Source organism: Amblyomma maculatum, chromosome 7, assembly GCF_055883805.1.
Source record: "Amblyomma maculatum isolate TAMU_Amacu chromosome 7, ASM5588380v1, whole genome shotgun sequence".
Lineage (NCBI taxonomy): Eukaryota > Metazoa > Arthropoda > Arachnida > Ixodida > Ixodidae > Amblyomma > Amblyomma maculatum.
This window is the reverse complement of record NC_139350.1, coordinates 25,341,922-25,353,086: the sequence shown is the minus strand read 5'-3', so window position 1 is coordinate 25,353,086 and position 11,165 is coordinate 25,341,922. Positions and strand designations below refer to the sequence as shown.

The 11,165-nt window shown below is 45.7% G+C and overlaps 1 pseudogene; it reads right to left on the bottom strand.

Annotated features, from left to right (window-relative positions):
* Positions 1-8,019: 8,019 nt before the first annotated feature.
* LOC146182832 (uncharacterized) lies at positions 8,020-10,442 on the bottom strand (annotated as a pseudogene).
* Positions 10,443-11,165: the final 723 nt, after the last annotated feature.

Sequence of the window (11,165 nt, the reverse complement as noted above, 5' to 3'; positions counted from 1 at the left end):
GTGCAGGAGGTGTTCATATGATCACACACGCTTCACTTTGACCATGACTACAAGGCGTTGGCAGGTTACCTTCGCTTTGAAAGCTGGAGCTCTAAAAGCGCGATTCCGCGTATTCATTTATTGCGAGAAAAGTTATCCCATCGATGTCAAATCAGCCGGAATCATTGCATCAATTTTCTGTATTTACGAAACTTAAACAATCAATGATGATTATAGTTATTATGTAAAAATAGGGGAACATTTTGCGAGCAACAATTCTTAACACTGTAACATATTACTCATTTCAATTGTATGCAAGATTTTTTTTTCACCTAGCCTGAGTAATTATCTCATCGTTCTATGTTCTAGCTACATTTCACTGAAGACCAGTTTGAGCCGCCATAATTACACGAACTCGAAAAAAAACAGACCAAACGCAGTTCCATCAATTTTCTCTCACCGACCTGTCCTGAAGTAAAGGAAGCCTCCTCGACAGAGACATGAACCTCGCGCTGATAGTAGTCAGTTATTTCTGTGGCTTGCTCTTTTCCCACCTCCATTTATGAGAAAACAAGAAAGTATACGAATTAAAAGTCAATGTATAGTTGTCTCGTCAGATATTATGAGATAATAGAGATATGACTGACAACATATCAATGGGTCATGGGACGGCATCAGATTAAATAGTGATGGCTATGAATAGTGATAGGTAATGATGGTGACTGTTACGGATAATAATAGTAAATTATAGTAATAGGCCCGGATAGTGAGGTGATAGTGTTCGTTGCGGATAGTGACAGTTACGATAGGTCTCTGGCATTAGTAGATATAGTGATAGATAGGATAGCGATAGTTAATGAATTGGCAGTTATATGCTTTCTCATTTCCGCACGTTGAAGACCTATGTGCACCTTGTAATTTTTTTATTTGATTGTTGCGTTCAATGAAATCAAGCTCTTTTACACAGCGCATGAGACCACAGCATGCTTGCCCCAGAACTTCAGTGTATCGGCAATAGGGCCCACCACTTCTCCCAGTGTACCCTGCTGTCTTTTAACCACACGCGAAGTGAGTGAGGGGCCACGTACTCATAAAATTATTTAATTCCTCCATCAGCATCATATCAAGACTGCCGTGGCAAACCTGTTCCTTGCCTCGAAGCAGCAAGGAAGAGCTCAAAATTTGATTTTATACAAAATTAACTAATGAACGCAGATTATCGCGGATCGCTAACTAGCACAGTGCCATTACACTTGGCCTAAGCTTTCCAACGGTATACGGTTCGGTGTTGCAGCTGAAATTTAGATTTTAATTGCAATTTACTATCAATTAATTTGGCCCAGTAATTGATTGAAATACATGTACAATTAACCAATAATCAAATCTCATGGTTGATCATGTGACATATACTATGCTTAGAGAGATAGCTTGACAGTAGCGAAATAGACTAAGTCCTGCTTTAACCTTCTCTAATCTTGAAGCTCAAAGCACCAGCCTGGATCGTTTTCTGAAGTTTTACCGCGGTGACAGATTTCACGCTCTAAAAAAAACAAACATAAAGTCAGAGGCAGTACTAGATTAAGTGCACAAAGTAAAACCTTATCATGAGACTTAAAAAGTGTCTGTAGCACAGAACTCGCCTGAAAGCTTTGTTTATCAGTATTCCCCATTGAAACAGTTCTAAGAAGAAAGCAATCAATTCATGAACTTTACTATAGGCATTCTCAATGCTTTTCTCGCAATTTTTCAAAAATTTTGTGCACTCCTGGAGCGCAGACCTGGCCCGAAAGCTCGCGCTTCACTCACTGCTGCGGCCGGCCGGCGGGCGTCAGGGGGAAAAAGCGTGTCGTGCGCAGCGCTCGCCGCCGCCGCGCGAGGAGAATCGAGGAGGAAAGCGCGGCGCGGAGGAGAGTGTCGCTACTTTCAAATTATCAAGGGATTAAAGCGTGTCGTGCGCAGCGCTCGCCGCCGCCGCGCGAGGAGAATCGAGGAGGAAAGCGCGGCGTGGAGGAGAGTGTCGCTACTTTCAAATTATCAAGGGGAGAATCGAGGAGGAAAGCGCGGCGCGGAGGAGAGTGTCGCTACTTTCAAATTATCAAGGAATTACCTAAAATCCCTTGATAATTTGAAAGTAGCGACACTCTCCTCCGCGCCGCGCTTTCCTCCTCGATTCTCCTCGCGCGGCGGCGGCGAGCGCTGCGCACGACACGCTTTTTCTCCTTGGCGCCCTAAAATCCCTTGATAATTTGAAAGTAGCGACACTCTCCTCCGCGCCGCGCTTTCCTCCTCGATTCTCCTCGCGCGGCGGCGGCGAGCGCTGCGCACGACACGCTTTTTCTCCTTGGCGCCCGCCGGCCGGCCGCAGCAGTGAGTGAAGCGCGAGCTTTTGGGCCAGGTTGGCGCTCCAGGAGTGCACAAAAGTTTTGAAAAATTTCTAGAAAAGCATTGAGAATGCTGAAAGTAACTTCATGAATTGATTGGTTTCTTCTTAGAACTGTTTGAATGGGGAATACTGATAAACAAAGCTTTCAGACGTGTTCTGGGCTGCAGACACTTTTTAAGTCACATGATAAGGTGTTTTCCTTTGTGCACCTAATCTAGTACTGCCTCTGACTTTGTGTTTGTTTTTTTAGAGAGTGAAATCTGTCACCGCGGTAAAACTTCGGAAAACGATCCGGGCTGGTGCTTTGAACTTCATGATCAGAGAAGGTCAGAGCAGAACTTATTCTATTTCGCTACTGTCAAGCTATCTGTCTAAGCATAGTATATGTCACGTGATCAACCATGATTTTGAATTATTAGTTAATTGTACATGTATTTTAATCAATTACTGGGCTAAATTAATTGATATTTTGTACATTGCAATTCAAATCTAAATTTTAGCTGCAACATGAAACCGTATACCGTCGGAAAGCTTAGGCCAAGTGTAATGACACTGTGCTAGTTAGCGATCCACAATAATCTGCGTTAATCAGTTAATTTTGTATAAAACCAAACCTTGAGCCAAGGAACAGGTTTGCCACGGTTGTCTTGATATGATGCTGATGGAGGAAGTAAATAATTTTATGAGTACGCGGCCACTCACTGACTTCGCGTGTGGTTAAAAGACAGCAGGGTACACTGGGAGAAGTGGCGGGCCCTAATGCCGACACTGAACTTCTGGGGCAAGCATGCTGTGGCCTCATGCGCTATGTAATAGAGCGTAATTTCATTGAACGCAACAATCAAATAAAAAAATTACAGGGTGCCCATAAATCTTCAACGTGCGGAAATGTGAAAGCATATAACTGCCAATTCATTAACTATCGCTATCCTATCTATCATTACATCTACCAATGCCGTCAAGTGACCTATCAAAACTGTCACTATCCGGAACGAACACTATCACCTCAATATCCGGGCCTATTACTATCATTTACTATTAATATCCGTAACAGTCACCATTATTAGCTATCACTATTCATAACCATCACTATTTAATCTGATGCCGTCCCATGACCCATTGATATACTTCAATTTTCATTGACTTACGTTATCAGTCATATCTCTATTATCTCATAATATCTGACGAGACAACTATACATTCACTTTTAATTTTTATCCTTTCTTGTTTTCTCATAAATGGAGGTGGGAAAAGAGCAAGCCACAGAAATAACTGATTACTATCAGCGCGAGGTTCATATCTGTCGAGGAGGCTTCCTTTGCTTCAGGACAGGTCGGTGAGAGAAACTTGATGGAACTGCATTGGGCCTCAGTTTTTTTTTTCGAGTTCGTGTAATATTGGCGGCTCAAACTGGTCTTCAGTGAAATGTAGCTAGAACATAGAGCGATAATTTAATTACTCATGCTTCAAGGGGTTTTAGGCTAACCGTGGCCGCCGCGCTATCTGGCGAGAGGAAACGCAAAGGGGCCATGCATCGACGGCCGCCGCGGAGGGACTTTGAGAACTGGAAAGGATCTAGCAACGTTGCTTTGCGTGCAGTAATTGCTGAAAACAAGCAATAAGTGAAGGAAACTGCTTCTCTGAGTGGTGTAAGCGCATTTATTGTGAGGCACAAAGAACACACAAACATATTTCACTTGGTCAGCACCCCTTTACACAGACGGGCTTTCTTACTCATGATGGCGGCTTTCACACATGTACGGTTTCTGGGTGGCGGTTGATATCCCTCGCATAAAAGTGAATACGCGTTACGATAAAAAAAATACAAGAGTTTAAACGTGTACTTGTGCTGATCGCAAACCAGCCGTGTTAGACTACAGTCATCCAGGACCTTCTAAAATAGGTCGCCACAGAGACCTTCCTCACCATGTGAAAGCAAAATTGGCTCATTTGCAACTCTTATAAAGTGCAGCATCTTCCTGCTGGGTTGCCTCAGGCTTCCTTCTTTGAAGCGCCGATATGTGGTGAAATATGCATCGGTACCTACTACTGGAGCTTCTGAACTTGTGTCGACCTGCTGCCAAAACTGGCAATCTGCGCACTTGCCGACTTTATATACTACATATCGAGCTAAGCAGTATACAACACTGTGCTCTACAGAACCTCTGTAGTAGCTGTGTTCATCACTCGTTTGTTCAGGAAGGAACAATAGAAACGAAGTAATTTCTAACAACCTAGCCTCAACTTCACTTTGCAATTGCAAAGCCTTTTCGAGCGATATGCCTTTTCAGCGGTCTTCAATATTTCTTCCACACCTACAAGTGCAGCCCTTAGTGTCCCTTGAACACTTTCACGCAATGCTGTTTTTATAGGTGTGTACAAGCTCAGCAGGCGAAATATCTGCGATAAATTCATGACAGTAGGATGGGATTCATCCCCTCAAGTGAACGTGTCAGGCCAAAATGCTGCTGAAAACGAAAACAAGCATTATAGAGTAAACGTGCGCATCAGTAACTTTAAAGGCAAACTGAAACAAAGCCATTATGTTACCCCAACGGGTCGTGGTTAAGCTTGACGGTCAATATGTCAATTGCGCCCTTGTCGAATAGGTAACTTATAATGTCTAGCGTCGATGACAATGACACGTACTCCGTTGTCATCTGCGAGGCAAAGAGCTTCGTGTCCTATTTGACTGCGTTTTCTCAGTCGTGTTCAAAAGGTTTCGAAAGGTACTTCGGACAATTTGGGAACAGGCTAGGTATGGCATCGTCTTTTACTGCCCATTTTTCACGTGGTATTGTCACCAAATTCTCACAAATTTTGCGCTTCGACACTTTAGAAATATCCGCATCGTGGAAATGGAGGTCACAAATTGAACAAGAGCTCAAAAGCTTTTTGTCCTGCCTTGGTACTGCGCGCTTCCATACCTGCAGGCGTCCAGCGTTGCGGAGCGGCCTGAAAAAAAATTATCTTCTCTCCAACAGATTGCACAGAACCGTAGCCGTTTTTACAACCTGGCACGAAACAGCGCGGCATGATTCCCTGTCACACACTGCGCGACAACCGCGCATACAAAAGAAACGTCCCCAGACGTGCACGCTGCCGCAGGACAAGCCCGCAACCCACCACAACGTGCTGTTCGCTACGTTCGCTGCGCCTAGTAGCCCGTTGGTGTCAAAAACAACGTTATGCTGCTATTCGCCCGGCCACGGCCCGTCTGAAGGCACGCACGCGCGCTTTGAAAAGAGCGCGCGCCGCTGCGTTCAGTCCTGCCGTGTCCGGGCAAACTGCGTCGCACGCGCCCCCGCGCGAAGCGCAACGAAGAAGCGTCAGGCGGCGCGCCGGAGTTTGAGAGCTGGAAAAGCATCTAGTAACGTTGCGTCACACTAGCCAGTATATTCTAGGCACTATTAGTGCAAGTATTCTAGTACACTGTAGGTCCGTTCGATTTACCTGGCAGTTCAGAAAAAGTGCCGCACTCATGCCTCACCAGTTCAGCAGTGCAGGCATAGCGCGACACTAGCGCCAAACTGAAACGAATGCTAAAGTGCAGGTAGTGCAGGCCTACTGCTAGTCTTGGCGCTTCGCCAGCTGAACCATAGCGCATGTCGACTTTTGTTCACCGATTGATCCTGCTTGCCCGCAGTTAGGCGAAAGTGTTTTGAAGAGTGTACAGGTTGGTTGATATGGTGGAAGGCGTGATGGATTGCGGCGCATCAGGTGCAGCCATCGTTCAAACAGTTATTGAGCTGATGGACTCGGACAGTGAAGACGAAGAGTTCGACGATGTCACAATTCCAGCGCTGAAGCTAACTAGGTTGCAACGCAATAGTATTCCTAAGTACTGTGAAGAAGTCGTGAGTCGCTACTTTGATTTTGTATTTAAAAGACTTTTCCGCCTATCGCGCGAGACGTTTGATACACTTGCCACCAGATACATGGCGTCCCCGTTCTTTCTGAGCGCGACAAGACGACGTCCAATGATTAGTGCCAAAAAGACGTGCTTGGTTGTTTTGTGTTACTTGGGTGGACAGTGCAGTATGTACTGTTTGGCTCACCGCTTCGACCTTGCCGTGTCGACCGTACACAGCTGTTTCGTGCGAATGTTGGATTTCCTAAACAGTGTCAGTGAGGAGGTTATTGCGTGGCCTGGCCGGCAGGAGCAGGAGCGCAGCAAGGCGGGCTTCCTCGCGAAAACCGGTGGCAAGAGACCCTAAAACACAGTAGGCTGTATTGACGGCTGCCACGTGGAGATCAACAAGCCGACGGAATCTCCTCATTCTTACTGCAACCGAAAGAAATGGCCTTCAATTGTGTTGCAAGGCATTGTCAATGACAGAAACAAGTTCCTGGATGTATATATTGGATTTCATGGCTCGGCACACGACGCAAGGGTGCTGCGTGAAAGCCCTTTCTTTGAAGAAGGCACGTTGAAATGCTGCAATGGATACATCCTTGGAGATTCAGCATATCCCCTCCTACCATGGCTGATGACGCCATACCGAGACAACGAAGCTACTTTCCCGTCGTGGAAGAAAAAGTTCAACAAGGTTCATTCGCAGCAGAGAGTTGCAGTTGAGAATGCTTTCGGATTGCTGAAGCAGCGCTTCAGGCGGCTATATCTTGTCGATGCTGCAAGCATCAAACAGTCCGTACTTACTGTCATGGGTGCATGTGTCCTGCACAACTTGTGCATTAAGAGAGATTTTTTTGGCGAACTGCGGCAGCTGCCAGTGCAAGAAGAAGTTGACAATGATGAAGACACCGATATCTTCAGTGACCGTGGTGTGGCAGGCTTCAGCGAGAACTTGCGAAAAGATATTGCTCAGAATCAGTGCGGATGCTCTAAACATTTGAGTGTACACATCAAACATTTTTTTGTCATGGGCATTTGTGCACTAGTGCTAGCAGCAAAGAACAGTGTATTAAATAGCACATCCATTTCTGGTACCTGCAGAGCTGATACACTGCTTTCATGTCACTTGGGTGAAAATTGCCTTTATAGCTATTCTAACTACTCTTATAAATTGCTGTTCGAAACCCACCACTGGACACCCACCGGTAAAAATGGGTACGAGCGTCTCCCAGCCTGGCGCTCGGCTTTTCTAGGGGTGTGTGCTTGGGAGAAGCTCCGTAAACCACGCTGCGCCTCCCATCCCCGGTGGGCCCGAGCCCAGTTTCGAACCTCGCAGCCTGCAAAGGTAGTTACTGTTTGTCTTGCACAGGCCTCAGCTGCAGTGCTCCCTTTGAGCCGGAGCCTCAGCAGTTATAAAAAAAAAAGAAATCTTTGCAGGCTGCAAGGTTCGAAACTGGGTTTGGGACCACCAGGGAGGGAGGGCGCAGCGGGGTTTACGGAGCTTCTCCCAAGCACACAACCCTAGAAAAGCCGAACGCCAGGCCAGGGGATGCTTGTACCCATTGTATGTGTGGGCGCACATAATTTGAATGTTGCTGAATATTAATGCCATTAGTTATTGACCCAATAGACGAAGTCGATATATGGTTAATGCATGTTGGGGTGCTGTGTGTGATTTACTACAAGGCCGAAATGGGGCTGACGCAGGATGTGTTGCAAGACACATTGTGATAGCACATGCATTAAATAAGGCTTCAGAACCACTGCCAAACACCTATGCTTGTAGTAAAGCATGTTTTGATCATCTTATATCAGTGACTGGTGAGAAAGCAACATGACAATCAATGTTTTTGGCAATGTATTCAGCCTGGGAAGATTTAGCTTCAACAGCTGTTACAAGCCGCTTCAGCAGACCCATTTTTTTCTTCGAAGCGCTCGGCCCGATCCTTTTTGGCCTCCTGGAAAACATTCAGGAGGGTGTCGATGGAGGTGTCCTTGCGGCGCCGCTTGTGACGTACGTCATCCTGCGGCTGTCGCGAGGGCCCTGTCTCGTTCTCGCAACTGGCCTCTGTGTCCGAAGGTATACTGGAACAAGCATTTTAGGTTGAAAACACTTTTTGGAACTGCTCAACAATTATGCTCAGACAGTCTTACCTTAAATCTTCACCTTGTATTACTTTTCCTGGCGCTACGAGGAACGTGGGTGCTATGTGATGCTCGCGCTCCAGTACTTCACCTAGCTCCCTAAAAACAATATGTTCAAAACGTTTATAAGCAGCAGCTCAAGTAAATCCACAGTAGCAAGAAGCTCAGAAGACCGCATGATGCAGCACAAAAGGCAAAAGGAGCAAGGGGTTTTTGGCGAGCCTCGGTCTACTAACCAACAACGTTCCAAGATGTAGACTTGTCTTTGTCTTGTAGAAGACAAGTCCACTTGTTGAAATGTTGGCTATCAGGCCGAGGCCCTCCTCTACCTCTTGTTCAGTTTGCTAAGATTCTGACCTCCAGTAAATGTACTCACTCTTCATGGCTGTAATTAACACGCGAATGGCCTGAGGAGTTGTTCTTTGTCTTCGCTCGTTTGTATGCCCTTTCTAGGCTCTTCCATTTGTTTTCAGCCTGAATTGGGCTCACATTGCAGTTAAACCGCTTGTTTATTGCATTGGCAAGGGCTTGCCACAGTGTCCTCTTTGTCCTGAAAAGATGCAGAGCATAAAGATATATTTTTCCATTTAACAAAACGAAAGTCAGCAACAGGGGTTTCTCAAAACGTCTGCAGACCAATAAAGACCACTGAGATCATTTATGGGCTCCTTCACTGGTGTGATGACCTCTAGTGAGGACTTGCAAAGAAAATGATCTCGTTCAACACAGTTTCTGACATTTCATTCTCTCAATGGCCAAACTGGCATTACATAGTGAAGGAAACTCCATCAAAACATAAATCAGCATGTTGTGATGATCATGATGTTACTAACAGGTTAATACCAGTTATTTAAACAGACGAGCCAAACCTACCTGTGCTGGCAACATGATGAGAGTAAACATACATATGAAGGAAAATTTCACAGCGCTAAAAAAGACAAACACAGACATAGACAGGATCAGGACGGACACGCTGAACTCCAACTTTTTTTTCTTTAAACAAGTAAAAGCGAGAACTTTCTCTGCATGCTTCACACTGACGGCAGGCATCCCAACCTGTATACATACATACAAACATGCATATCAACAGCTAGCTAGTTAGCTATATATATGTATTGTATAACCTAGAAGTGAAGGAGGGAAACCACTCAAATTATGGTCGGTAAGCTTGTCTAACCACTCAGTAGCTTGCCCAAACATGATAGAACCCCACAAAGACCTCTAACAAAAAGCTTACCGGAAGCCCCCTTTTTTCCCAAGAAGGGCCTTCTTCTCCTTATAATCTGAAATCAGGAACCGTGTCCTGCTTTCCGACCACAGTTCGCTGCTGTCAGTATCCGTCACGGCCCGGGCCACTTCTGCAGGTGCCTCATCCTGTGCCGCTGCTTCGGCTGCTGCTGGCGACTGGATGCCGGTAGGCGGCTGCTGGTCCGCAAACACTACGGACATCACTGTCCCGTCTGGTAAAGAAGTAGAAAATTACTCAGTGCCACATAATAATCTAGTCCGCCGGATGTACAAAGCTGACAATTTTGGTTTTTGTCAAGCACAGTATATCCCATCAACGTAAACGCAACTGTTTAGACGCAAGCGTACCGTACCCTAGAATACCATTGAGGGCAATGTGGAATCAATAAAAGTGTAAAAATTTACCTTTAAACGCTAACCTACGCACCGATATTGCACCCCGCTAACACACACAAAGACGTCTAAAACACACAAAGAGTGTATCAAAGAGAGTATCAGTGCTAATACACACAAACAGGTATCAGTTTATTACAGATAGTCGTGTGCCAAGGAAAGGTAAGCTGTCATACAGAAATTAGCTCGCGGCATTTAATAATGCGATTAGCGCGCTGACTACAGCGAAATATTTCTTGCGGGTATGACGTTACAAACAAAACGCTTAGTGCACCCACGTGTTTCATGCAACGTGGAGCTGTGCCCAAACATACCTTCTGTCCTGCACGCATAGCCGTTCTCTTGCCAAACACGGCTTCCATCTTCATTGACGATCGGCGTCAGTTTCGTCGACGCGCCGCCTATGGCAACGCAAATGCTGCCGTCGTCTGCTGCCATGGCTGTTGCGCTTGTGCACGACCGGCACTACCTCCCAACACGGTGCAGGATCTGCCTGAACTAGCCCTGCTAAAGGGCTCTAGAATATTGGCTAGTGGGCTGACTGGGTGCCGTTCAGTGTCGCAGTTTATATCTCACCCGCGAGGTGGCGCCACCATCATCTTCAATGTAAGCGGCCGCTTCAGATTTGGTCTCTGGCTGCGCGAAAGGTGGACAGTCACCGATCCAATTAGTGGAATGCTCTTTTGTCATTTTTTTTTGATAAGGGAAGACTTTTGCTTACATTGTCATTGTGGCGACGCAGCTAGGTCAGCTAGGTTTCTCTCATCTTGTGCCCGTTATCAGCGGAAACTCGCCAGGATGGCATTGAGGGAAAAAGCTCTCATTAGAAGCAAACTAAAGCTCTCCTAGTTTTCATACATTCGGAAGGGTCAGGTATATTTTCACGGGCGTATATCAATAATAGGCTTACATGTTTAGAACAAATCCCTTATCTTTAAACCCGCAGTTATAGTGAACAGGCGCTAGTGCGCGGCCCTAACCTTTTTGCAGCAGTTGCATATAATTAAACACGTTTACTGTTACATTTTAAATTTCATACTCTCGCTGCATATCATGTGGAAGAAAAAAAGGAGGGGGATTTGAAAAGAAGGCTGAGGCTCATACATTATTTAAGATGGACAGAAATCTTAAATTTAGGGGTGGCTTGGTTCACAAAGCGAC